Source organism: Bactrocera neohumeralis, chromosome 4 (genome assembly GCF_024586455.1).
Source record: "Bactrocera neohumeralis isolate Rockhampton chromosome 4, APGP_CSIRO_Bneo_wtdbg2-racon-allhic-juicebox.fasta_v2, whole genome shotgun sequence".
Taxonomy (NCBI): domain Eukaryota; kingdom Metazoa; phylum Arthropoda; class Insecta; order Diptera; family Tephritidae; genus Bactrocera; species Bactrocera neohumeralis.
The window spans coordinates 77,975,674-77,998,572 of NC_065921.1; the positions used below are offsets into that span (position 1 = coordinate 77,975,674).

The window sequence follows — 22,899 nt, forward strand, 5'->3', positions numbered from 1 at the left end:
TACTAACAAAAAATTTTTTGAACTTGATTTTGAGCGCTTGTCGTTGTTGTAACGGTTATCTATTCTCCGTTAGTGTGGAAAGCTTCCGGTAGGTAGGTCCAAGAACGTGTCGCTTCGACAGGAGAGGGATGTCAGAAATGTAGAGTTAGCTGGGCATGCAAAGAGGTGGTTAGAGCCATGTGTTGATTCTTTGCATGCTGGACATATGTACATATATTTGATATATCAGGACCGATTCTGGTTAAGTAGAAGTTTAACTTGCTGCAGTATCCAGAACGAAGCTGCACAAGAGTCACTCTCGATTCTCGCGGCAACTTGAGCACGTTGTCTGTAATATATGCTGATTTGACTCCAAGTACGCCATTCACTGGGGGAAGTCGGAGAAGGTATTTATGGCTCCACTCTGAATGGCGGTCAGTCCATGTCTGAAGTTAGTTGCGTCCGAAGTCTGGTCGGCGTATTGTCTTATGTCATCCACGTAGTTGAGGAAAGACCTCTTGATGTTCCTAGGAGGAGATTCAGCTTCAAGCAGATGACTGTATGGATGATTTTTGCGAAAACACCGCTGCAAAAATTGCTTGGAGAGGAGTTCATTATGCTCCTTATCAGTGAGGCCCACATACTGTGCAGATGTTCGATAGGGGACATCAAAAGGCATCCCGTTATAGTTCGGAGTGTAGTGTTGAGACATGTCTGAAGGTTCCTCGTCTGAGTGTCACTGCATCCTCAAGTAGCGTTATGTGATTGACTAAGACAAAAGCTTTTGACAAGTCCAACGCTACGAGGATCGTCTACTTGCAGGGTGGTGTTTGGTTTTGGTTTTTTAGCCATGAAATATCTGGGCGTTTAGACGCTATGTGCTGCGTTGGTGCTATGCACTTTTCGGAAGCCATGCTGGTGGTTTTTCATTTTGTATGATACCTAAATGTTATAGTAGCTGGATCTGAACAATTTTGTTCGGAAATTCGGAGATGAGCATGCCAAATTCCTTAAAGATATCTCGTCAAATAAAAAAAATTCCAATATAAAGACATGATTTTGATCGTTCGCTTTGGTGCAGCTGTTTGGGGAGAATAGGACATGGGAAAAATTTCAGGTCGATATCTTAAAACATGAGGGACCGCTGCTGTCAGCTAACTAATGAGGATCATACTTATTTAGCCCTTTAATTAACCATTAATTTTGACGGTTAACTGTTAATTTTGATTGTTAATTGCTAATTTGGATGTTAACTGTTAATTTTGAACGTTAATTGTTAATATTTACTTTCATTACGTTGGCGCCAGATAAGTTATTGGAAAGCTTTCATTGTCATCACTTGTAAAATTTCGTTTGAAAATTATTTTAGGAACACATGTTGTCTGGTTTAACTGCTTCCGCTTGTTTTTTTAATTTTAATACTGAGAATTAACATATTTCCGGTATATTTGTGCGAATACTAATTTAAAAGCAAATATTTATAAATATTGATTAATTACTTCCAAAAAACTGACAACGGAAGATATTAAAATTGAAATAACGTGTTTTTTGCAGCCTTAAAAATTTTGTAACTGAAAAAAGTAAGTAAAAAAGGTCAAGTAAACAGTAAAAATACAATAAAAGCAACAACAGTTTGAACCTGTTTTGGCTTACAGTTTGGCAAATGTTGAATGAATTTGGCAACCTCGACACACCCCCAACTCGAAATGCTGAAGTTGCGCGGACAAATGTATGTGTATGTATTTATATGTATTTATTTATGTATTTGAAGTTATTTACAACAATAACAACAGCTTGTTTGACACTGAAATGCCAACAGAGAACCATAACAAATTGTCAAAGCAAATCATGCGATTTCGCCGTGTAAAAATAATAAAAAAACAATTAAGGAAGGGCTAAGTTCGGGTGTCACCGAACATTTTATACTCTCGCATGATAAAGTGGTAATAATTTACATATTTTTTTTTTATTTTGCTGTAAAATTAATTAGATTAGTAGTTCCTGAGATATGGTTTTTGGTCCATAAGTGGGCAACGCCACGCCCATTTTCAATTTTTAAAAAAAGCCTAGGTGCAGCTTCCTTCTGCCATTTCTTCCGTAAAATTTAGTGTTTCTGACGTTTTTTGTTAGTCGGTTAACGCACTTTTAGTGATTTTCAATATAGGTGGGCGTGGTTATTATCCGATTTCTTCCATTTTTAAACTGTATATGGAAATATCTGAAAGAAACGACTCTATAGAGTTTGGTTGACATAGCTACAGTAGTTTTCGAGATAAGTACAAAAAACTTAGTGGGGGCGGGGCCACGCCCACTTTTCCAAAAACATTACGTCCAAATATGCCCCTCCCTAGTGTGATCCTTTTGCCAAATTTCACTTTAATATCTTTATTTATGGCTTAGTTATGACACTTTATAGGTTTTCGGTTTTCGCCATTTTGTGGGCGTGGCAGTAGGCCGATTTTGCCCACCTTCGAACTTAACCTTCTTATGGAGCCCAGAAATACATACGTGTACCAAGTTTCATCATGATATCTCAATTTTTACTCAAGTTACAGCTTGCACGGACGGACGGACGGACGGACAGACAGACATCCGGATTTCAACTCTACTCGTCACCCTGATCACTTTGGTATATATAACCCTATATTTGACTCTTTTAGTTTTAGGACTTACAAACAACCGTTATGTGAACAAAACTATAATACTCTCCTTAGCAACTTTGTTGCGAGAGTATAAATATGCGGTCTGGCAAATAATTCATAAAAACCGTAAAGTGTGAAGGACAGCGCAAAAGTTTTGTTGTTGGTTTTAATGCTACATGCATGTTGTGTGAAAATTTGTGAAAAAATCACACCAACAACTAAACAACTTTCCACTCTATTCTCTTATAAAGCGCGTGAAGTTTGTCTGTAATGCCGTTTGCCGCTATTACAATAAGCAGTTATGAGTCACTTTGAGTTAGAAAATGCATAACACGCTCAGCTCATTTTATGTTACTCTTTTTGTAGCAAAACAGTTCATTAAAAATCACGTGTAGTGTTTGGGTTGTTGTTGTACAGTTATATTTGCTATGTTAGCGGCATATTTGAGACAGTTATTTTTTATATTTGGAGCACCATAAATCTTTAGTTAATTAATAAATACTGGATATTAGACAAGTACACTGATTTGCGCTGAATTCTCTATTTGACAACTCGCCATAAACTGACTTCCGCTCGCGGCTAGAAACGTTAGTTCACACGCTGTGCCGAAGCGTGTGTCGGTGTGGCCTTTGAACTGACAATGCTTCGTGGATTGATTGCTATTTGACAGCTTGTAGCGCCTACAATGGGTTGGAAAGGTAAGTGCTATGAATTATTGTGTTTCAATGCCTTCGAGCTTTTATCATCCAAAAGCTAAATAAGCCACTAATTTGACAATACACATCATTATTTTATTTATTTTTATATTTTTGGTAAACATTTTGTTGGCTTTGATGCGCATTAAAAAATCAATAATGTAGACAATTAATGAGAGAATGGAAAAAAGTCAATGAAATTAGTGGAAATTAATGTAATAGCAATGAAAAAGTGCAAAAGCAAAAAGTAAAAGTGAGTGAAATTGTTATTGTGTCGAATTGCAATGGAATTTATACAAAGCTTTTGTGAAAAATTAAAAACAACAACATTAGTATACTATACTCGAGAGCGTATTTCGTCAGCTAGAAATAAATGAAAGAAAAACGAGAAAAAACGTTAACTTAATACCCTACACAGTTACATTTTATAGCATAACTAGGTATAAAAAGATCTTTCTTCTGATTAAGGTTGAACAGTATGGTTTGCAGTTATAAGCTATAGTCGATCGATTTGCACAATATTTTCGCTAATTGTAGCAATGCTTCGGCTAACAATTCGTGCCAAATTTCATGAAGATACCTTGACATGTAAAAGAGTTTTCCATGCAGCCTCTTGATTCTGATCGTTCATTTTATATGACAGCTATATGTTATAGTGACTCGATCTAAACAATTTCTTTGGAGATTACACCATTGCCTTGCACAATAAACCATGTCGAATTTGGAAAGATATCTTGTCAATTGAAAAAGTTTCCCATACGAGCACTTGATTCGGATTGTTCTGTTTGTATGGCAGCTATATGCTATAGTAGTCCGATATAAGCCTTTCCGACAAGTGAGCAGCTACTTGGTGAGAAAAGGACGTGTGCAAAATTTTAAAGCGATATCTCAAAAATTGAGGGACTACTTGTAGTTCGAGTATATACAAACAGATATACGAACATGGCTACATCGACTCAGCACGTCATAATGATCATTTATATAGGGTTTTTCAATAGAGAGCTACAAACATAGACTGATAGGGACAGCAAATGACACCATTTAATCACGGAAAGATATACGATTCAACAATGAGTTGAAATTATTAAAATTTACCACTGAAATTTGGAGTCAAAGGCCTCAACTTTGAGAGCGCTACGTCCAATTTATGGTCGTCATAATCGTCCTGAGAGAGCAAGAATTGAGCATCTATTGGAAAAATTTGAATGCACAGACACAATACAAAATGTTCCCGTGCCAGTGACAAAGTAGTGTCAAAAAATTGCTGCCACTAGCGCATCAATTGAGGAAGATCCAAATCAGTCTCTCACTCGTCCTTCTCAAGCGTTAGGCATCTCTGTGACGTCGTTGTGGCGAATTCTCCGAAAATATATTGGCCTACATCTTTACAAGATCAAATTGACGCAAGAACTGAAGCCGCTTGACCACCAGAATCGTCGTATGTTCGTGAATTGGGCTGAGCAACAACTTGAAAATTATCCGGATTTTCATCGAAAAATCATCTTCAGCGATGAGGCTCATTTCTGGCTGAATGGCTTCTTCAATAAGCAAAATATGCGTTATTGGTCAGGCAGCAATCCACACGAACTCCATAAGTCACCACTGCATCCCGAAAAAATTACGGTTAGATGCGGTTTATGGGCTGGCGGCGTCATTGGCCCGTACTTCCTCCGTGATAATTAAGATCGGAATGGAAATGGCTACTGCTTTATGATAACCGAATATTTTTGTACCGAATTGGATGATATGGCCTTGGATAATATGTGGTTCCAACAGGACGGCGTACAAGCCACTTAGAGAATGTCACAGTCGATGTTATCACGCGAAATTGGCCGGTCAATTGACTGCCTCGGTCGTGCGATTTGACGCCGTTAGACTATTTCCTGTGAGGCTACGTCAAGCCTATGGTCTCTGCTAACATGCCAGCGATTGATGAGCTACGTACGATGTGAACTCCAGCAGTATCGGCCTATTTATGCTTGAAACCCGTGAGTTCAGCGTCTAGACTTCTGCAAGCATGACTAGCAAGACTATCGAAATTCCAATACTTTGAAAGATGAAGTGTGGAAACTAACACATACACACAGGACGACTCACAAAGCCTTTGCGTAAGGAAAAAGAAGATGAACGATGACATGTATACAAGAGTCTCGATAAGATTTGTGAATTCCGCTTTAAGAAACTCATAGGAACTTTAACAGAAATTTCTGGTAGCACTCTTAGGTAATTATACATTGGATTGCACGGTATTCGATTTACATAATGAAGATTTAGCTCATTTTTACTGAAATTAAAACATATTTTCTTTGATATCTACAATATTTATATTGGGGTATTCTATAACAATTATCCAAGGTTGAACCGGAAATGTCAAGTGAAAACGGTCGTGTATGTTTCGAGATGAGCCGACGTAAACGGTTAAGAAGGTTGTGATATGTGTTTGATGGATTTGGCAGGGAACAATCTACTATACGCGCTCTTAATTGGAACCCGTACCACCGACAAATGGACCGGTTGGAAGAAACAATCTTCCTGAAGTGGAGAGCCTTGGGCAATAGAAGAAGAATTGTATTCATTCAGCATAACGCCAGACCACACACATCATTAGTGACTAGCGCGAAGATTTATCGAAGACCGGATCTAACACCAAGTGATTACCAACTCTTCCTGTCTATAACGAATGATTTTTCTGGTGAAAAATCGACCTCAAGAGAACTTGAAAAAATCTACTGTCCTAGTCTTTTACAAATAGAGTGGAGGGTTTCTGTGATAATGGCATTACTTATATTGTTGTAAATTACCCTCCAATTGACTTGAAGCTATCAAACGAAATTTTGTATATTTAACCTAAATCGGATCATGCTAACTTCTTCTGCTTTATTGACGAGTTTACAACAGGTCTTTCCAATCCATGATCCATGATCAGATCTTGTCATCGTTCATGCCACTCTCTGAGTGACTTGTAGAGTTTGAATTTTCCTCGTATAGGTCTTTACTTCACAATGCTAACTATGATATCTATGAGAATAAAATAAATATGTATATAAGTAAAATATATTTATTTACATTAACTCGTCTCAGTAACGCCCACTAATTAGCGTAATCTTAACATTTTCCGGTAACAACTAATTGCATGTAGGGTATAATTATTGTGAATGGGAAAATTAAATTTAATTGCGGCTTTAATTTACTTAAAATATATCACTTTTTGCATAGATATTCAGTCGGTGAATCTACAGTTAATTGCCGGTCTCATTATTTGCCGCATTAAGGCAACACAGCAATAAGTGATAGGTGTGGACATTCACTCCCAACGTGACGCTAGCACTGAGAGGTCGTCGGCAAGTGCTTTCCACCTGTCGAACATTTCGATGAGTAGTTTAATGCAAGTACATGTGTAAGTGTGTATACTTATTTAGTATGTCTGGGCGTAATGTGTAATTCGTAAGTCGTAATTTCATGCCTCACCGCGCAGCAAACTTGTCTACATAGTTCTTTTCAGTGATATTTTTGTTCAATAAAATTGAAGCACAAAAAGTAAATTAACTTACTAAGTGCAAAGTGGAAATTGTAAATTATATACCAGTTGTTAATTCCAACAAGGTATATGATTAGAAATTTGCGCTGTGAACTCCTGATTTCATATAATTTTTACATAGTACAATGTATTATCGTGGCCGGTTTGATAAGTACTCACCGCACGATGGCGCTACTAACGCTAGAAAAATGTGGGCCCATTTGGCTAGATGAAAAGTATACTTCCACTATGACAACGCACCGACTCACATCTCCATCGTTGCCATAGCAAATTGCTGAAATGAGGCTACGACTTGTCAACCCAATTACCGTTTTTTCGAAATGTGGACTCGTGCGATATCTTTTGATTTTCAAACTTGAAAAAGTCACTCACCTTCAGATATAAGAGTAAAATGAGGAAGTTGTGTCCTATGGGCTATTTTTAAGGCCTATAGACCACATCGTTTTCAATCGGATGAAAAAAGTTGAAAAATTGTAGGGTGCAGCATGTAACACGAGACTATGTTGAGTAAAAAATCGTAACTTTTCCAAAATTTTCGTTTCACATTTTCTTTACGTAATATTCAAGTGCCAATAAGACAAAGAAACACTAGAAGTAGTGAAAATATTATTGCCGTTAAGGCAAGTGCTGCTGAAAACCAAAATTTGTCGACTCCAAGACATGCTCAAGAATTGAGACTGTCTCATACCACAACCTGGCGGATTTGAGAAAGGATTTGGATTTGCATGCGTATAAAATTGTTCTCACTCAAGAACAGAAGCCATTGGACCAACGTAAACGTCGTGAATTTGCTGATTTTGCCCTGGAACAGCTTGAAAACGATAACGGTTTTTTTAAGAAAATCATCTTCTCAGTATTTGCTCACTTTTATCTGAGTGGTACGGTAAATAAATAAAACTGACGATTCTGTTGCTAAGAAAATCCACAAATTATTCATGAACAACCATAACGCTCGCCGAAATTTACAGTTTAGTTGTGGTTTTTGGTCTGTTGAGATCATCGGTCCGTACTTCTTTAGAAATGAAGCTGGTGACACCGTTACTGGCAATGGAGAGCGGTATAGTTCTTGGACAACCAACTTATTATGGCCACAATTGGAAGTAGTTGATTTTGACAACATATGGTTCCAATAAGACCGGGCTACGTGCCATACAGCCTGTGCAACAACCGAATTATTGCGAGAAAAGTTTGAGGATTCCATTAATTCAAGAAATTGTAACATTGAATGGCCTCCAAGAAGTTGTGATTTAACATCATTAGACTACTTCTTGTGGGATTATTCGAAGTCATTGGTTTTTAGCAATAAACCGTATTCTCTTCAAGCCTTAGAAGTCAATATTGAACATGTTATTCATGACATACGTTTTGATTTAGTGGAAAAAGTACTCGAAAACTGGGTTCAACGAATTCGTAGCCGCTAAAGAAGTCAGCCATTTGAATGAAGTCATATTCAGAACTACAATTAAGTTCTTCTTCTTCTTTCTTCTTTATTCTCGGTTATAGCCGAACTTAATTGTAACGATTGTACTTAGATCTCCTTAAAGATTGGTATGCTTTTTGAAAAGAAAATCATATAACCCTCATTGAGTAACACTGTGCTTCAAGAACCGGCCTCGTACATACATACTTACATGTAAGCAATTACTGCATCACAGTTCATTCATATAGTTTATGAAATAATTGATAGCATTTTTATTATGATTTTCCACTTTATTTTGTTTAATTCTTTACGCCTTTTAATTAAAGGTGAATCAGCAGCTAAATAGCAAGTTTATTCATACACGATCACGATCACGATTGCGATTATGATTGTCTAATATACATATGTATATATGTAAATTTTAGATTCAAGGTAATGTAAGTAATTAAAGGTAGACTGTGGAATTATTAATATATTTGCTGTAATGGCAATCCAACTTCCGTTCGCTTAGAACTATGAATATTTCTACATTTCTTTACATTGATTATCTAAATAATGAAAATTGTTTTTTATTGTCAAAATTTCAGTTACCCCTTCATCGATTAGCGATTTCTCTGCTCCTAAAAATTCTGAAACGGAAATCACGACCGCAAAGAGATTGCGGCAGTTTTGTTCGGTTGCTTTACTAGGAGCGCGTTTGACAAAAAAAATATATATAGTTCGTAGTGTCATAATGGGTTTACGGGTTTCAAAAAATCGATTTTTTTATTGCCTCATTAAATTCTACAATACCTCTAGAATATTGTTCTAAATTTTCAAGTTGATCTGTATAATAGTTTCGGAGATACAGCTTTGAGAACTTGTGCGTTCGAGGTTAGCTAGGCTAAGTGCGCCGTCTTTAAACGAGTTTTTCTCGAAACTGTATTTTTGAAGTCGTTAGCGAGATTTCTCGAGAACTACTCAACCGATTTTCATGAAATTTTACAAAGGTCTTTGAGATGCAATTCGTAAAGACTTGGACGAAGGATTTTTTTTCGATTACAACTATTTGAAAAAAATGTCGCGAAATTTTCAATGAAATTTTCATTTTTTTTTAATGTAAAAATGTCTGCCAAAAATCCAATCTTCAGTTTTTTTCCTTAAACGAAGTTTTAAGTTAAGGTTTTAACTAAAACACGCATTTTCTTTGATCCCGTAAGCAGTTATCTTGACAACGCGGGCGCATCTTTTGTGCAAGAGGTCACCGGAAATGGCTTTACAATGGCCGAGTTTAAAGTACTTTTTTCCAAAAATTTCAGTGTTTCTTTGTTAATAGTGTATGTTTGTAACAATAAAAAAATTTTAATAAAACATTTCGTTTTTTATATGAGAAAAAACTGTTGAAAAAGGCTACTTTTTACCGTAGGAAACCAATGTCACCCCATAAATGGAGGAAAGGGTTTGACTCGTGACTGCGAAAACTCGGCGAGCTCACGACCGCTACCGATACAATACTGAAAGGTATATGGATCTCTTATTAAATATATATTTTGTATAATCTCTTTATATTTTGTGCATTCTCGATTAAGTATGCTATTTTGTTTAGGTTAGTTGTTTTGTTCGATTTGTCACTCTGCCATAGTTAGCGAGTCATGGTAAAATCTAGTAGTATGTTAGTACGTAGGTTGCTATATATATTTCTGTCCTAATAATGTAAATAGGCATATTTATCAACGAAAATGTTTTTTTTATTTTTTTTTTTTTTTTTTATTTTTTATTTTTTTTTTTTGTCGATTGCTGTTTTGTTTCGGGCTCATACGCATAGATCCATGATTCGTCACCTGTGACGATCTTATAAACGTCTTTTGAAGCACCGCGATCGTATTTTTCCAGCATTTCTTTACACCAATCCACAGTAGCCTTTTTTTGAGCGATTGTCAAATTGTGCGGGATCCAAAGAGAACAAACCTTTTTAAGGCCAGGTGTTCATGCAATATCGAATGTATGCTGGTGGGAGAAATGCATAGGCATGCCTCTATCTGAAGGTATGTTACATGACGGTCTTGCATTATCAGTTCACGTACGGCATCGATGTTTTCTGGCACAACGGCTGTTTTTGGACGACCTTCAAGGAATTCGTCTTTGAGCGAGCGTCGGCCACGATTGAATTCGTTGTACCAGTTTTTCACAGTGCTATAAGATGGTGCTTCATAGCCATACAAAGATTTTAGTTCATCGATGCACTCTTGTCGTGATAATCCACGTCGAAAGTTGTGAAAAATGATCGCCCGAAAATGTTCACGAGTTAATTCCATTTTTTGGCCGAGATGAATTTTTTAATTCCCTGTAAATAAAACATTTCACGATTAAATGACAAAACGTTCTGAGTGATGTTATGCTAAAAAATGTCAAACTTTCCAATGGAAATGTCAGATTGCACCTGGCAACACTTAGTGTTGCCCTAGGCCAGAATATATGTATATAGCAGCCCTCGTAATTCAATAACCTCTAAATCTATTACTATAAGAACCTCTCTTTATACCATACTATCGGCATATCTGATAGATTATATCAGTAAATTTAATATATGCCAGTAGCTTGTTCGATTCGTCATGCAGCCAGTACATACATCTATTACCACCTTTCCCAAGTACCCGTATAGAAATATACATACATGTATATAATATGCACTTATTACACTATATACTTATAAATATGTATTTATTTATGCTTTGTTCTCAAATAATCAATTCTGTGGTTTTACTGTTCTGTGGCGGGGAAAACCCCCACACGTTAATAAAACCGAATCGCTTCTGCATACATAATAATTACGTAAAATACAGAGTAATTATGCAAAATGATTACGCATTTGGAGAGTGAATGACACATAACGTTTTTATTCACCAGAGACACTACAAGTATTGCGTTTGAATTTGTTTTCATTCATTGAAATATAGAGCGCAAATATTGAGTTTCTGAATAACTGTATAAATAAACTTCAATATAAGTAAGTCATTCATTGAAATAATGGTAGCAATCGACATTATTTGTTGTAAAATGATAATGACGTCATTGCATATGGGTGTTCATATATAGGAATATATAGTATATAGTCACATACTATTGCCCTTACTATTATATTAAGCTTAAGTTAATCTCTCAATTGACCAAACTCATTCTTGTCATTGCACTTTCAGTTAAAGTTCTTTAATTACAATAACAACGAATTCTCTCACTATTAGCTTATTACTTTGTATTATAGATTTAAGTTATTACAACAACAAACCAGGAGATTGTTCCATACTCTCACTTTGGATTCTTATTGTAAGTTTTGCTCATTATAAACCTTATTCGAACTGTTTATTCATTAATAAAGTTACCTTCGAGAACAAAACATTGTTTTCCTTTATTATATAGTTATACAGCTTGGCCAGATGTATTAGCAATATGGAGAGAAATATAGGCATTATTATTAAAAGTGAAAAGAGTGAGTCAATAAGTAACATAATGGGTGATCCAATACCTTTTTCAATAGCCTTTTTCTGACAGATCACGCGTGAGTCGTGTCAAGCTGTCATGTTATTTTTGTTCAGTATTGTTTGGCATTTTATCATGTAAAGACTTACGCCTGACTAACGCTTCACTCAACTTATTACCAACATAATCGGCCTACTGAGCATACTATTATCAACACCATCACCCATCTGAGACCCAGTATTCATTATTGGATAATATTGAATATACTCGTATTGACGAAAATACAGCAGCCGTAGCTGAGAGTGCACATGAAGGCCGTGAAGAGTCGAATCGGCGCTGTTCTGAGCTACTTGGACTGACGATGGAACGACTTGGCGTATTTTACGTCGAAATCTTAAATTGAAAGCGTACAAAATACAGTTTGTGCAAGAACTGAAACCACTCTACGCGATATCGCATCGCTCTATGAGCTCTTGAAAATTTCCAAAAAAATCCGATGTTTTCGAGCCAAATTTTCTTCAGCGATGAGATCCATTTCTGACTCAATGCGTATGTAAACAAGCAAAATTGCCGCATTTGAGACGAAGAGCGAACTGAAGAGATCCATTTCATCAAAAAAAAAACAACGGTTTGGTGTGGTTTGTGAGCCGGTGGAATCATCGGTCCACATTTCTTCAAAAATGATGCCCATGAGAACGTAACCGTCAATAGCGGCCGATATCGTGCCATGATAACTGACTATTTGATGTCTGAAATTGAAGCTCGTGATCTCGGCGACATTTGGCTTCAACAAGACGGCGCCACTTCTCACACATCGCATCAATCAATGTATTTATTGAGAGAACACTTCGGTGAGCAGATAATTTCACGTTTTGGGCCAGTCGATTGGCCACCAAAATAGAGTGATATTACACCGTTAGACTTTTTCCTGTTAGGATAAATAAAGTCTAAAGTTTATGTAGACAATCCCGCTATGATTCAGACCTCGGAGCAAAAAATCACGAGTGTCATTCGCCAGTTACGAGTTGAAATGCTCGAACGAGTCATCGAAAATTGGACTCAACGGATGGACCATCTGTGACGTAGCCGCGGCCAACATTGGAAAAAGATAATCTTCAAAAATAAATGCGAAGGAACGTTCTTTCGAATGATAATGCATTCGCATAATATTCTATGCCAAATTCCGTAAAGATGCCTTGAAAATTAAATGTGTTTTCCATGCAGGCACTTGAGCTTGATCGGTCAGCTATATGCTGTAGTTTTCCGAACTAAGCAATTTCTTCGGAGATTTTAGAAATTCCTTGAATAATAATCAATTCATCAAATCGAACGTGTACAAAATTTCAGGTCGGTATCTCAAAAAATAAGGCACTAGGTTGCATACAGCTTATAACAATAGAGATCACATGATGTTGACTGCTCGTAGTGGCCATGCTTGTTTACGGACTTGTGTCAAATTTTGTCAGTGTGTTTAGTAAAGGTTTCCATTTCATAATGTTTCGTTTCAATTTGGTACAACGCTTAGAAATTTTTCAAGATTATTACGCAAATTCACGTTCATCGAAAAATCGTCTTCTCAGATGAGGTCCATTCTGGTTTAATGGCTTCCCCTTTCTGGTTTAATGGCTTCGTCAGCAAAAAAACTGCGGCATTGGTATGAATCAAATATGAACGTTCAAATATTATAGTTCAGGAAACACAATTGCGGTTTGTGGTTTGTCGGCATCATCGAAGCTTATTTCTTTCGAAATGTGGCATGCCGTAACCATCATGTGTTTCAGTTTCTATATTACTGTTTGGGGGCCTGATATGTATTTAATCGAGCCTAAAAATTATGAGTCTTTAAATAGAACCACAAACACATACTTTTTTGGTGTAAACTTTGAGCCTTTAATCTAAAATTTGAAACTCATACTTACTTGGTTGTCATATACATAAATATTTTAGGAAATATTTGTCTTTACTTTTTGTTTATATTTCAAAATATGGTTTTTTAGTTACTGTATATTTTTATTTATTTTGAATTCTTTTGAAAGTTGGTAAATACATAAGTGTCTAAACACAGACTAAGCACAATTATAATGCCAAAGAGATTGTAATTGAACAGCTGTTTCATCAAGACTCTGAACAACTTAACAATTAGTAGGCACAACCAAGGTCAGTCTAATTGTAGTCACGCACTATGCCACTTGGGACACAAGTGCACAAGTTGTCAAGGCTATATCTCCGAAACAATTACTCGTATCAACTTGAAAATTTAGGACAATATTCTAGAGGTATTTAAGAACTTAATAAGCAAAAAAAATTGATATTTGGAAACCCGTAAACCCGGCTAACACCTTAATTCACGTACTCAAAGCCTTTTCTTTTTTCACAAACAACAGACTGCTCGGTCTGTCAAAGTTACGAGTTTTTTTCGAAACATTTTAGCAACATGACACTCTCCTGAAAGTAATTTAACGCCGTTGAAGCTACAACAACCTTGACTTTGACCTATTTTAAAGCAAGAAACCAAAGATACCGAAATGTTATCGGAAAATTCGATAACCGCTATAATCGGTATATTGCCCACGATGGCAAATAAGTTGCATACCAAAACCGAAACTCTAAAAAAGTGCGTTTTCCTTCAAAACGATGCGAAATTTTCAGCCGTCCGTATACTATAAGTGTACGTATGTGTTTGCCTGCAGGCATTACCATATACGAAACTGCAAAATTTTCCATTGCCTCTAACTGCACAAGCCTCCAGCGCTTTTACATCATCAAATTTTTACATTTTATTGCAAAATAACGATTTTTTGGTGTTTATAGCTTGTACGAATCTGAATGTTTTCGGATTTACAGCATGCCTAAGTAGAAGCGAAAAACACAAGAAAAAATTACAATAAAAGAATATCTAAAGACCGATTGAAAAGCAAGTTAAAAAAGAATGCAATCACTTGTTCGCCAAGACACTTTAATTGTTCGGCACATTTTTCATTTTATTTCAAATAAATTTTTTTTTTTTTCTTTTAAAGTTTTCTTACGTTTTTTTTTATACCCTACACACGGTATACTAGGCTTGCTATGAAGTTTGTAACACCCAGCAGGAAATGTCGAATAGCCCATAAAGTATGTACTTGCATATAAATGAACAGCATGATGAGCTAAATCGATTTAGTCATGTCAGTCTCCCTGTTCCTCTGTCCCTTTGTCGTCCGTCTATCTGTTTATACGCGAAGTAGTCTCTCAGTTTTTGAGTTATCGTTCTGAAATTTTGTACACGTCCTTTTCTCATCAAGAAGCTGGTCCTGCTGACGGAATCGCTGGTATCGGATTACTATAATATATAGCTGCCATACAAACTAACCGATCAAAATCAAGGTTTTGTATGGGAAACTTTCTTATTTGACAATTTGTACTTACGAAATTTGGCATAGGATATTTTCAAAGGCAATATTATAAACTGCAAAGAAATTATTCAGATCGGACTACTATAGCATATAGCTGTCATAATAAACTGATCATTCAAAACAAAGTTTTTCTGTGAAAAACTTTTTTATTTTATAACATATCTTAATGAAATTTCACATAGCTTATTTTATCAGGCAGCGCTTTGATATTTAAAGAAATTTTTCAGATCGAACTACTATAGCATATAGCTCCATACAAACTGAGGGATAAAAATCAAGTCCTTGTATGGAAAATTTTTTTGTTTAGCGAGATATATTTACAAAATTTAATACAAGTTAATAACCTGGGTTTCTGTACAATATCCGAAGATATTGTTCCGATCGGACTACTATAGCATATAGCTGCCATACAAACTAATCGATCAAACTCAAGTACTTGTAAGAAAAAATTTGTTATTTCATGAGATATCGTTACAAAATTCAACATAGCTTATTTTCTCAGGCGGCGCCATAATATTTGAAAAAAATTTTCAGATCGGACTACTATAGCATATAGCTGCCATACAAACTGTGGTATAAAAATCAAGTGTTTGTATGGAAAACTTTTTTGTTTCATGAGATATGTTTACAAAATTTGGCATAGCTTATTTTCTCAAGTAGCGCCATAATATTTGAAAAAAATTTTCAGATCGGACTACTATAGCATATAGCTGTCATACAAACCGAGGGATAAAAATCAACTGTTTGTATGGAAAACTTTTTTGTTTCATGAGTTATCTTTACAAAATTTGGCATAGATTTTTAACAAAAGTCTCACTACAATCTCCGAACATATTGTGCAGATCGGACGACTATAGCATATAGCTGCCGTACAAACTAATCGATCATTATCAAAATAAATATATTTTTTATATCATTTTATGCTATAAGCAATTTATCTGTGCAGGGTATTAAGCTTCAAAGCAGCCAAAGTTTAAGTTTTTTTTGTTTTTTAAGTTAATTTTTTAATTTTTTTTATAAAAACCATCAATAATAGCCAATCGATTGTTGCTGCTGCACCGGCGGCTACTGTATGTACGCGCATGTATTTTTTCTGGCGCTTCCACAGCCACTTCACGCTGCATATGTTGTTACTGTTGTTGCAACTTTTGTCTAGTTTCATTCAAAAAATTTTCCATTGCACACCAGCGCAACAGTGACAACACTTGCGCTAACGTAAGGAAAATGAAAACAGAAACAAAAATAAAAGCCGATTCACGTGCAAACGCACAGCAGCTCAACCTGATCTGGCGGCGAACTGCCTTAAGCGTAATGCAGCAAGCGGCCAGCGGCACAACACAGCCAACAACAATCAACGGTGAGTGCAATTCAATCTCAAGGCAATTAAAAGTGTGAGATCGCTTGTATATAAATATATATGTAGACTTGTGTGTATATACAGCCAAAGCACATACAAACACACTACTCGCACATCAATAAGTGCCCCAGCTAAGTAAGTGCCTGACAGTCTAATGCTCGTTTCAACAATCGGGCGCCAAATCGATCAAACATTCGCTTGATTGATACTCGCCATGGATGCTTGAACGGTTAAACGATTGGAGCGCTGAGAAGGCTAAGTAGCTAAATAACTCAGCAAATGATGTGCTGTACAAAAAAACAAGTTAATATATGGTGTATATAATATATACACACATATATGTATATATATTCGAACTTACATGTGTATATATGTATGTATTCTATGTAAGCATTGCAGATAATGAAGCTTGCGAAGCGACAGTAAACATCGCTACTCATTAATGGCGTTTGGCCAAAACTATTAATTACTAAGTATGAAATTACATGCACACACATGCATTCATGCAATCACAGACATACAACGCATATACAACTATATGTATGCATATGTAGTTGTTAGATCGCGTATGATGCGAATCAAGCCAGCAAAACAAAACCAATAGCCAAGCAAGCGGCGCGAACAAAAGATGAGAGCACAGCGAAAGCAATAACAGCAACAAAAACTATTGTAATACCCAAAACACCAACAACAACAGGTGGCAATTTTATGCTTTAGCAAGCTGCTATGGTAAGAAGAAGAAAATTTCAACAAACCACGCTTGATAGTAGTCAAATACGAGGCAAGTAAGTAAAAGGTACAACAACAAAACTATGCTTGTTGTATGTAGCTGCCATATATGCGTTAGATTGCCAGTCTGCGTTGCGCCAAAATGGATTTTTTCTCTATTTCGAATTTCTTCTTTGCGCGAGAAATGACAACGACCTAGTAAGACATGCTGTGCTTGCGCGCTTCTTATTTTATTTGCGCTCTTTTACATGGGCTGCGTATTTATATGTATGTATAAATGTACATATATACTTATACATGCATACATACATATGTGTATGTGTGTATTTACATATACTAGTATAAGCATATATTTGGTATAACAGTGGGCATCTGTAAATTTTAAAAAAGTGAAGTAAGCGGGAGAGGCGCAGTGTTTGAAGCCGCTTAAATAAGTACTAAAAATTTAATATTTTAATAATAATAAATAAATAGAAAATCAAATAAAATATGAGGAAAATAAATTTTAAATATTGTTTCCTGAAATAATTATGCTTAATATATTATGTACACACACATATATATATTATCTGATAAATTCTGGTAAATTATTTGAATTTAAATGAGCTTTTTTCTTTACAAAAAAAATTAGTATAATAATTTAACATACTCTTTTTTATAAAAAATAGCATTTTTATCCAACAACAACAAAAATTTGTGAACTTTGGTTGTACCCAAGCTGGAATACTCTTCACAAGTAAATAAGTTTTTGTACAAAAAGTTGATTTTGTTTGTTCAGTTTGTATGGCAGTTACTAGATATAAAGGTTCGATGTAAAATTTTTTTTTTAAATATTGCAGCGTTGGCTTGGAGAATAATTCGCAACGAATTTTTGTTAAAAAATCTCCTCAAATAAAATAGGTTTCCATACAAGAACTGCATTTTAATCGTTCAGTTTGTATGGCAGCTATATGATATAGTAGTGAGATCTGAATAATTTCTTCAAATGTTGTAGCGTTGTAATGGAAAATAATTCATGCCAAATTTCATGAAAATATCTCTTCAAATAAAAAAGTTTTCCATACAAGAACTTAATTTTGTTCGTTCAGTTTGTATGGCAGCTATACTATATAGCGGTCCGATCCAAACAAATTTCTTTGGAAATTGCACCAATTATTTTTTCAAGAATGCATGCCAAATTTCTTGAAGATATATCATCAAACGACAAAGTTTTCCATACAAATACTTTATACCAATTGTTGGGTTTGTATGGTAGCTATATGATGTAGTGAACCGATATTGACGGTTCCGACTAGTGAGCAGCTCCTTGGGATGAAAATGACATATACAAAATTTCAGATCGATATCTCAAAAACTGAGAGACTATTAGAACCGTAATCAAAGAGTGCCAAGAATCAAATGATAGTTGGCTGATATACATGATTTAATCATGGCATGCATAGTTTTGTGTGTTAATTAACATATTATGCATTTAATTGTTTTAATTTTTAATAATTTTGTTTAATATGTAAACACATACATATATCTATAAGTTTTATGTAAAAAATTGCAAAACAAATTTTGTTGAAAATTGTGTTAATATCGCCTCACGGTGGCGATATGGCTATAATATAATGCATATATAATTTACTAATAAGATGACTATTACTGATTATTATGACTTACTAACAAAATGACTACACAAAAAAGTTGGTTCAATAAAATTTATGTGTTCAGTTCTATATGTTCAATACCATAGATGCTAACATTCCGCAGTTCGATAGTACGACGCTGCGTATGAGTGACATTGACACTGTGCTGTATCATAATTCATTGATTGATTAAAATGCTGTGATTCTTAATAACTTTTGAACAAATTAAAAAAATAAGAAAACTAATCTGATAATACTAATGAAAAAAAAAATTATTGAAACATAAAGGAGTAATAAATAATGACACATGTACACATACACTTAAAGTCAAAAAAACGCCGATTTGTGTATTACCAATGGAAATAGTATTTGTATAATAAAAACAAGGTCCGTTTACATTAAGCTGCTACTAAATGATTATATATGTTCTCCTTCCATAAGCTGTTATCAGTTTTAAGGCTATTCATCCAACAACAACAAAAATAATACGGAGTTTATGTGTAACACATGCAAATGCCCATTTTGGTCAATACGAACTCCCCCACTGATGTGGCAAATATCGGTAGTTGTATTAAAAACATATAAATTTTTATGCTTGATTTATTATTTTATTAGCGAATTAATAAGTTTTTAAAAATATTCATTAAGATAAAAATGTTTTAAGCGAATTTAATAGCGGGTTTGACCTCCTCTTGCTTTTATGACACATTCTACTCGAGATGTCATGCTCTCACACAGTTTTTTAACAATTTCTGTTGAAACATCATCATACCAAGTAGTTTCGATTATTTTCTTCAAAGTACTGATGTTAGTCGGCTTCTGCTGGCGTATTTTTCTTTTTAAAATTGACCACATATTTTCAATGGGATTCAGGTCCGGACTATTTCCCGGCCATACCAGTGAGTCAATTCCCAAAAGAGTCTTATATTCCTTTACCTATAAAAAGATTATTGTTGTATTATTATAATTTTGTTAAAAGAAATTAGTTAAAATTTCTAGATTCGATGGTAAACCTACCAACTTCGACCGGTGACAAGGTGCAGAATCGTCCTGAAATATAATTTTTTTTTCGTGCTCTGACAGCTGCTCAATCGTTGGCATAACACCTTGTTTAATGATTTCAATATAAACAGAAGAGTTAACGTAGCGTTCGATAAAAAAAATCTTTCCAACTCCATAACTCGTTATCGCTCCCCAGACCATTATGTATGGGGTATGCTTCAACTCTGCAAGTTGTGACTAAATTTTTCATTTTTTCTGCGGCGCACTAATATTGATCCTGCATCTGAGCTAAAAAGCTTTATTTTGTATGTACATGTAAGGTATATTGTACGCAGACATTATTGATTTCTTTATATTAAGTTAATATATAATATTTAAGAGAATATTAATATGTTAATGAAATAAATTGAAGCATAAAATACAATGTTTAATATCTCCATTAACCATACTTGTATAATTTAAGATTTTTGATGTCGAAATAATAAATTTTTGAGTAAGAAATAAGCGATCGATTAGTGGGCTTCGCCACCTTTCTCCGATCTATGGGAAAGGTCTGCTGTTCTATCAAGCAACAAGAAAAGGCCTGCTGTTCTATCAAGTAACAAGAAAAAACGTTAACTTACACATCGAAGCCATAATACCTTTCATAAATACAAACCATTCCACACAAGAACTTAATTCTGATTAGTCAATTTGTATGGCAGCTATATGCTATATTGTTCCGATTTGAAATATTTCTTCGCTGATTATACCGTTGTTTAAAATATTATGCTATGCCAAATTTCTTTAAGATATCTCGTCAAATAAAGAAGTTTCCCATATAAGAACTAGATTCCGAGCAGTCAGTTTGTATGACAGCTATATGTTATAGTGGTCCGATCTGAAAAAATTTCTTCAAATTCTTTAGCGTTAAGTTCGACATTAGCTTATGTCGAATTTCATGCAGTTATCTCGTCAACTAAAAATATTTCCTCTGCATGAACTTAATTTTGATCAGTCAGTTTGTATGGTAGCTATATGCTATAGAAGTCCGATCAGTACAGTTTCTTCGGAGATTGTACTATAGCCTTGGATAATAATCCATGCCAAATTTCATGGAGTTATCTCGTCAAATAAAAAAGTTTCTTATACAAGAACTTGATTCCGATCGTTCAGTTTGTATGACAGCTATATGCTAAAGTTATCCGATATTGGCAGTTCCGACAACTGAGCAGCTTCTTGGCGAGAAAAAAAGGTGTGGAAAATTTCAGATGAATATCGCGAAAACTGAAGGACTAATTAGCGTTAATATACGTACAGACAGACCGACAGCTAGACATGGCTAAATCGACTCAGCACGTCACTCTGATCAATTATATATAAATTTTATAGGGTCTCTAACGCTTCCTACTGGGTATTACAAATTTGTGGTAAACTTAATATACTCTTTTCATGCCATAAAAATGTAAAATTTATATTTTCCATCCATTAAAACACTGTGCGCCAAACGAAAACCTCATAAAGCTTCCCAAAACTCTACGCGTCATTGTTAACCTGCTCACGCTGTGGTTATGTATGGTATGCACATACGCATTATTTATACGTAAAACTATGTATGTATGCTGGTGTGTCTACAACACACAATTAACTAGCCTTCATAGCCCGAAATACATCATACACTCATCGGCTACTGCAGCAGCCCACCACACAACAATCACCATTTTCGGCCGCGTAAGCGTTAGCGCTAATGTGCCGCAGCGCTGGCGGCACCTTTGGTGGCAGCATAAACTCAACGCCGATTGACGCTTAACGCATGAAACTTAGCAGCTTCATAGCTTGGAGAGCGGTAGTCATAATTTTCGCCAACACCGTTGTACTGATATCAGTCGGAAAACGATCGCGCTACCAGCAACAACACGCCACGACAACGCGCGCACGACCCAACACTCGAATTAATATCCAATAAGTTAACTTTATAAAAAACAACAAATTCAAAACTGGCCAGAAAGGCAAGCGCGCGTACGCTTAGTATACCAGACATATAAGGCTGGCGATCAGCGACAATAACTGCAAGAGGACGAACTCTTGTAGAAGGCAAAACCACAACTAACCAACCTTTTTCGGTAGTGAATTAAATTGTGACAATTCACGCGCGTGTGTGTGTGTGCTTGTGAGTGCGCGATTTTAACGCATATAAAAAGGTAAAAAATTTTAATAATTGGATAATTATTTCTAATTTTCTATAATTAAATTAGAAAAAAATTAATATTAGGCAAAAAATACATACAAACAAATTAAAAGTGACAATATTACAGCAAAAAAAGTTTATAAATTAAATTATCAAAATATACAACAACAAAAAAATTATATGATATATAATTATATATAAATTAAAAATAAATATATATATTTTTTTCATTATTAAATTTGAAAAAAAAATTAATTTTTAACAAAAATATTTATCAACAGATAATAAGTGGCAATATTACAATAAAATAATTTTAGAAATTAAATAAAAAAAATAATTTATGTATAATTATGCATAAATTAAAAAACTATACTTTCCATAATTAAATTAGAAAAAAAATAATAATTTTGTAAAAAAATATTTGTAAACAAATAAAAAGTGAAAATATTAGAATAAAAAATTTTTAGAAATGAAATCATCAAAATATAAAAAGAAATAATTTATATATATGTATAATTATGCATAAATTAAAAAAAATAAATTTTCCATAATTAAAAAAAAAATTAATTTTGAACAAAAATTATTCGTAAACAAATAATAAGTGAAAATATTACAATGAAAAAATTTATGAGCTAAATTATCAAAATTTATAAAAATAATAATTATGTATAAATTAAAAAAAAATAAATTTTCCTTAGTTAAATTAGAAAAAAAATTAATTTTGAACAAAAAATAGTTATAAACAAATAAAAAATGAAAATATTGCAATAAAAAATTGTATAAACTAAATTATCAAAATTTATAAAAATAATAATTTATATATAATATAAATATATATAGTATATTTGTATAATAAATTAAAAAAAAAAATAATTTTGAACAAAAAGTAGT

General features: G+C 34.5%; 1 protein-coding gene across 1 annotated transcript in view; it reads left to right on the forward strand.

Annotated features, from left to right (window-relative positions):
* Positions 1-21,690: 21,690 nt before the first annotated feature.
* LOC126754974 (proton-coupled amino acid transporter-like protein pathetic) overlaps positions 21,691-22,899 on the forward strand; it is a 46,137-nt gene continuing 44,928 nt past the window's right edge. Inside the window, exon 1 of the mRNA XM_050467212.1 lies at positions 21,691-22,021. The gene's annotated coding sequence lies outside the window, so the exon portion shown is untranslated. The remainder of the gene's footprint in view (positions 22,022-22,899) is intronic.